The 7379-nt window shown below is 48.1% G+C and overlaps 1 protein-coding gene across 1 annotated transcript in view; it reads right to left on the bottom strand.

Annotated features, from left to right (window-relative positions):
* Window positions 1-5561, bottom strand: part of RC3H1 (ring finger and CCCH-type domains 1) — an 83954-nt gene extending 78393 nt beyond the window's left edge. The window contains 1 exon segment of the mRNA XM_040406732.1: window positions 5441-5561. The gene's annotated coding sequence lies outside the window, so the exon portion shown is untranslated.
* Window positions 5562-7379: the final 1818 nt, after the last annotated feature.

Consider the following 7379-nt stretch of genomic DNA (forward strand, 5'->3'; position numbering starts at 1 on the left):
CTCTGCTGCTGTGTGCACAAAGCACAGGGCAGCGGGGACAGTGTAAGATCATAGAGCTCTGTCAGGGTGAATAGGACAAGCGTGAATAGTTAGTAAATAAAAAGTAAAAAATAAATAAATATCAAAATATATAAAGTTTAAATCACCCCCTTTTCCCAATGTTAGGCTACTTTCACACTTGCGTTGTTCTTTTCCGGCATAGAGTTCCGTCACAGGGACACTATACCGGAAAAGAACTGATCAGTTTTATCCCCATGCATTCTGAATGGAGAGTAATCCGTTCAGGATGCATCAGGATGTCTTCAGTTCAGTCGTTTTGACTGATCAGGCAAAAGAGAAAACCGTAGCATGCTACGGTTTTATCTCTGGCTAAAAAAACTGAAGACTTGCCTAAATGCCGGATCAGGCATTTTTTCCCATAGGAATGTATTAGTGCCGGATCCGTCCTTCCGGTATGCACATGCGCAGACTGAAAAAAAGGTGAAAAAATAAATGTCAGATCCGTTTTTGCCGGATGACACCGGAAAGACGGATCCGGCATTTCAATGCATTTTTTTCGACTGATCAGGCATTTTTAAGACTGATCAGGATCCTGATCAGTCTTACTAATGCCATCAGTTAGCATACATTTTGCCTGATCCGGCAGGCAGTTCCGGCGACGGAACTGCTTGCCGGATCTCTCTGCCGCAAGTGTGAAAGTAGCCTTACATATAAAATATATAAACAATAAAGAAAATAAAAACTTATCGCCACATCCGAAAACATCCAAACTATTAAAATAAAAAAATACCTCCTAGGAGGTGAACGCCGTAACAGGAGAAAGCAAAAAACACACAATTCACAATTTTTGGTCACCAAAGGCTACTTTCACACTTGTGACAACTCTACAACATCCCGGTAAAGACTCCTGTATATACACCCTGATGTAGGTACAAGTTCACTGCGCGGCTCCTCTGCAGTCGTTATACCATAGCCATAGTTTTTAGGGCTGTTTTTTTTTTTTTTTTAACCCAACGTGATAGAGCCTGGCCCCTATAACCACGGCTAAGCTTTCTAACCGTCCCTGAATGACTTCTTGCTCCTCGGTTTTGCCTCACCACAAGACAACTGATTTATTCACCTCCGCCCTCGTGTGTGAAAATGAAAAGAGGAGGAAGCGGACGGGCTCAGAAGTCCCCGGTGTAAGTTTTTTTTTATTATTTGTCATGACGGCACGTGTGCAATATTACCATAACAACAAGCTGACTCGGCGTGCCGAACGGAAATCGGCGCCAACCCAGAATAAATTCCCCTCAAGCACCTGAAAAGTCACACAACACAACGCACCGTCCATCCCACAGACGAGGCCGATTTTCCACATCTCAATACTGGAAAAAACAAACAAACAAAAAACGTATTTTGGTACGTTTCACAAATTGACTGGCGATACTGGATGATGCTTTAGGTTATTTTCAATCCCGGCGGCCGTTCATATAACGTACCGTATTATAGTCGTAAAAGGAATAAAATGTATTATTTTTTTTTTTTGTGTAAGCACGAAACCCTGGCGTACGAGATAGCCTAGAGAAGGGCACAACATAACCGCCGAGCTGCGCTGAATTTATCGGGCCACCTGTGCCGCTTTGAGAATATCGTTGCGATTCGCCCCATTTTCGCCATCTCAAACTGGGGTATGTTAGGACAGGACTCCCGCACTTCCAAGACGACAGGCAGTGTAATGACCAAACTGTCGCAGATGATATCATCACGGACGTGTGAAAGACGCCTAAGATGTAAGCTTGTTTGGCCCTATTTTTTTTTGTTTCATGCTAATTTATTTCAGATCTTTTATATTTTTCTATTGCTGCAGGACCTCGTATCAAAGAGAGAAGCAGCCGACAACAAAGACTGTCCACCGCCAAATGGTGGCGCTAACAATCGTTCGGTCACATACAGCGCTGATGGGCGACACTTTCAAGCCAGGGACCAGAAGATGGACCAGAGTACGATTTTCAGGAGGGAATGCAGAATATCACAGAAAAACCTCTTTCGGCCTCTTTCACGCGACCGTATGGCTTTTTCAGTGTTCTGCGGTCCATTTATCACGGATCCGTTGTTCCGTTTTTTGTTTCCGTATGGCATATACAGTAATTACATAGAAAAAAATAATTGGGCTGGGCGTGAAATTTTCAATAGATGGTTCCGCAGAAACGGAAGACATATGGATGCATATTCCGTATGTGTTTTTTTTTTTTGCGGACCCATTGACTTGAATGGAGGCACAGAACATGATTTGCGGGCAATAATAGGACATGTTCTATCTTTCAAAGGAACGGAAAAACTGAAATACGGAAGCGGAATGCATACGGAGTACATTCAGTTTTTTTTGCGGAACCCTTGAAATGAATGGTTCCGTATACAGAACTTAAAAAACGGCTCATAAAAGGAAAAAAAAACAACAAAAAAAAACGGTCGCATGAAAGAGGCCTTAAGGGTACGTGCACACGGCAGCGTACTTCATGCAGATTTTCAAGTGGTTTCCATAGGGGCATATGCGCACAGTTCGTTTTACATGCAGACTTTCTATGTAGATTTTCATGCGGAAAATACTCAACGTAACGCAGTACTAGCGTTCGGGGAACAGCCTGCCGGAGCACCCTGCATCTGGCTTTGCCGGACACTGCCCGAAAGCCCGTCGGCTCCATTTTACTAATGGGGACCATCCGAGATCTGGCCACAACCTGGAAGGACTAAAACCACCGCAGCGATGTGCCTAATAGTAGAAATGTCAGGATATGCCGTCAATGATCAGACAGGTGCGGGTACCACCTCTGTCCCCCAAGTAAACAGAGAAAAGCTGCACCTGCGCGACCACCCTACGCTCGCCGCTATGGGAGTTCCGAAAATAGCTCTGGCTCAGCTATTTCCAGCCGTCCCATAGCGGTGAATGGAGAGATGGCAGTGGGTGCTCTCCATGCAGTGCTATAGGACTCCCAAAAATTAGCCGAGCGCACTAGCGATTATTTTACAGAACTCCCGTAGCAATGAATAGAGAGCACGCTGCGCATCTCTCCATTCACCGCTATGGGACAGCTGGAAATCGCTGAGCCAGTGACGAGTAAAGGGTGGCCGAGCATGCTCTGCTGTTAGGGGGCCTGTATTGGAGATAGGAGGGGGGCCCGCACCTAACGGACATTGATGCTATAGCTTAGCGACATGCCATCAATGTCCCACATGGACAAACACCTAAATTCACCGTGGCTGCTGCCAATGTCGATTTTTCGCACAGAATTCTGATGCAGGAAATCCGCTGAATTTACGCCACGTGTGGGTAAAACCTATTACTGGGTAGTGCAGCGGATTTTCCATGCCAATTGAATGGATGGGGTAGTGCACTACGAAAATAAAATATGAACACGTCGCAGCCACGCGCGGTTTCAAGTATGAAATCTGCAGCCGGTCACTTCTGTGGTGGATTTCCCTCTGCGAAAGTCAAAACCTGCACTAAAGTCCATGAACAACCGCCCTATTGCTGTTTGTGGATTCACCCACTGATTTGCAGATTTCAAAGCCACTGATTTTCAAAATTTTTAGGCCTCTTGCACACGAAGGCTTGTTTTTTCCATTCATGTTCCGTTTTCTGCGTTCCGTATACGGAACGATTAATTTCGATGGGCCCCCCCAAAAAAACTGAATGTACTCCGTATGCATTCCGTTTCCGTATTTCCGTTCAAAGATAGAACATGTCCTATTATTGTCCGCGTAACGGACAAGGATAGTACTGTTCAATAAGCAGAAACAATTTGGCCGCACGCTATCAGACACCATCACTACAGCCCATAGACACGACAGTAAATCCCCAAGCCTTGCAATATTTAATATTTCACATACTGCACTAAGGAAAGAATAAGGCTAAGTTCACACATGGCGAATCCTGTGCGGATCTGCATAGCAAATCCGGATGAATTTACAGCGCAGCGCAAGCCAAGGCAGTTTTGCCTAGATGAGGATTTGGCAACCTCCGGCGCGCCAGCTGCTCCGAAACTAGAACTCCCAGAGTGCTCCATTCATTTTTATGGGATTTCCGAGTATAGCCAACCAAGTGTGCATGCTGGGAGTTGTAGTTTTCCCAACAGCTGGAGCTCCGACGGTTACTGACCCCTGGCCTAGACTGTGTACAAAAGGGATCAGCAACCTCTGGAGCGCCAGCAGTTCGGAAACTACAACTCCAAGAATGCTCCGTCCTCTCACTTTTATGAGCGTTCCTAAAACAGACTAGCAAGTGTGCATGCTGGGAGTTGTAGTTTCACAGCAGCTGCACTGTCAAAAGTTGCTGATTCCAGGAGTACACGCTGCAGATTTTAAAAAAAATTTGGGGGGGGGGGGGGGGGTACGGACTCCGATCTGCCGCATTTTCATTTATCTTGCGGATTTGCTGCAAATTTTTTTCCAATCCGCACCTAAGGCCTCATGCACACAGACATATTTTGGGTCCATGACGATTCCCTTTTTTTGCGGACTGCACGCGCACCCGTTAATTACTACAGGCATAAGACGCAGCCAGCACGCGGATGTTATCAGCGTCGCTGTAACACAAATCATAAACCATGTCCTATTCCTGCCTGTTTGGCGGACAAAGAACAGCCATTTCTACAAAGGCTGCGGCAGATGGAATCCGCGTTTTGCAGACCGCAAAATGGAGACGGTCGCGTGCACAAGGCCTATAGCTGCAAGACGGAATGGTCCGCTTGCAGATTTTATTGCGGATCCGCAATATGTGAACTCGACCCGACTGTCCAACATCACCAAAACGAACGTGGTAACCATACCGACCGGCGACGCCATGACGCGGCATCTCTGTAACAGAAGGGACATGGGAGGCGGTCACTGTCATGACGAGGTGGGGTTTAGGGGGTCACACCCCATATGCACGCCCTTGTTTCCTCCCCTGGTTGCCAGGCAAGCAGCTGTATAAGGCAGGCCGGAGACAACCACCTCCGCCCTTTCACACCCATCACACTGGGCCTAATGGATAAACAGGACAAATAAAGAATAGGGAAAAAAAAAAAAAAAAGGGAGCAGTTGCCCATGGCAACCAATCAGATCACAGCTCTTATACAGGTTGCAAAGCGAAAGCGGCCGTCTGATTGGTTGCCATGGGCAACTGCTCCTAGTCAGCACACAGGAGGCCGGCTGTATTGTTCCACAGTGGTAAACACCCGGCCTGTGAGCGGGCGCTGTCTGGGCGGGGCCGAGTCACCCCACTCCGGACCTCAACGGCCACTCGATTAGCGAAGCCCGAGCGAGCCTGCGGCCTATCCGTTGTCACCCAGCAGCCTGGTCCATCCCCCACCTTCCCCACCCCCCGGGGGAGCTGAGAACTGCACACCCTCCTCCCAGAGAGCGGCGGCGGCCACCCTCAGTGCTAAAACCGGGCTCCTGGCCGGAAACCGGTACTCACCGGCGATGGGTCTCAGCTGTCCGTGCCCCGGGCATTTCGAGCTGCCGGCGGGGGGCTCGCCTGACGGAGAGCGGGGAGCATCGTGTCCTTCCGGCTGCTCAGCTCTTCTTCCTGCTCCCAGAATCCTCCGCGTTCCCTCCCCTCCCCCAGTCCAGACTCACCCCCTTCCTCCTCCTTCCCCATCTGCCCACACCCCCTGCTTGTCTTGTGTCTTCCCCTCATCCATCTCCCCTGCTCCAGGCGGACCATCCTCAATCTCAGGCTATATCTACATCTTCAGGGTTTTTTTTTTGATGCGGCTTTTGAAGCCCAAACCAGAAGTGGATTCACAAACAGTGGGGAAATAACGCCTGTCCTTTATAGCTTCTCTTCTTTATGATCCTGAGCAAAACCTGAGTGTGTGAATACAGCCTTTAGGGCTACGCAAGGCGGTTTGTGCCGTCAGAACTAAGGCTACTTTCACACGAGCGGCAGAGGATTCTGGCAGGCAGTTCCATCGCCGTAACCGCAATCCGGACGCAAACAGATAGCATTTGTCAGACGGATCTGGATGCGGATCCGTCTGACAAATGCATTGAAATACCCGATCCGTCTCTCTGGTGTCATCCGGAAAAACCGGATCCGATACTAATTATTTTTTGCACTTTTAAGGGTCTGCGATCCGTTTTGCTGGAACACTTAATGCCGGATCCGGCACTAATACATTTCAATGTAAATTAATGCCAATTAATGCAGGATTTTTTGGCCAGAGAGAAAACTGCAGCATTTTCTCCGTCCAAAAAAACGTAACAGGGACTGAACTGATACATCCTGAAAGGATTGCTTTCCATTCACAACGCATGGGGATATACCTGACCAGTTCTTTTCCGGTATAGAGCTCATGTGACAGAACGCTAGTGCCGGAAAAGAAAACCGCTAGTGTGAAAGTACCCTTACACTCAGTTCACACCTGAGCGTTTTACAGCGCGTTCCTACGCGCTGTAAAACGCACAACAAGGAGAAACCAATGCTTCCCTATGGGAATGGTTCTCACCTGGGCGTTTTACAGCGCGTACGATCGCGCTGTAAAACGCCCGACGCTCAAACAAGTACTTGAGCTTTTTTTTGGGCGTTTGTCATGCGTTCCCGTACATAGACTTTCGGGAACGCGCGACAATGTGTGTTCGCTTGTCTCTGTATGCGCGCTTGTAAACGCCCGTACAATCGCCCATACAGAGCGCTCCTTTCAGAGCGCTCTGGTGTGAACCCAGCGTAAGTATCACACTCCGCACTAATATTCCGGCGGCGGCTGTGTTGGTCCCTGCTTGAAGCCAGTGTCCGCTAGCGGTTTAGCTCAGCTCCATTCAATGGCGCTAATGGCATCCAAAATGAACAATCGCGGCTGTTTATGTAACATCCCAGAGTATGTCACTAAAACTCTGTCACCCTGCTATATGATGTTAAAGTGTAAATGTGTTATCATCCTGTGTAATCTGACATTGCATTTGTATTATATGGATTTACTGTGACTGTTTAATATATATTTGCTGTAATTCTCAATGTACACCAGCAGGTGGCAGCAATATGTAGGCAGACCATAGCTAGTTAATAGACCTAGACTGGAATAGACCATTCCAGGCTAACTCCCCTCTATCTGAGGAGGAGTGGAATGTTCCCACATCCTACTTCAGGAGGGGGAAGGAAAGTTCTAGGTAGTGTACCAGCCACCCCCTGTTGGGGTAGGCTGTGTTGATAGGAGCTCCCAGAAACAGGGACCCCAACCAAGGATCAAAGTCTCGGATGAGGCCCAAGATCAACCTTCCCAGCCTGAGTCCCTTACCTCAGCTGGTGACCAAAGGACGCAGCCATCTACAGAACTATCAGATCTCCAGGAAGAAACCACCATACCCTGCGAGCAGTCCTGTAAGTAAAGATCCCAAGACAAAGAGAAGATAAGTAC

Source organism: Bufo bufo, chromosome 9, assembly GCF_905171765.1.
Source record: "Bufo bufo chromosome 9, aBufBuf1.1, whole genome shotgun sequence".
Classification (NCBI taxonomy): domain Eukaryota; kingdom Metazoa; phylum Chordata; class Amphibia; order Anura; family Bufonidae; genus Bufo; species Bufo bufo.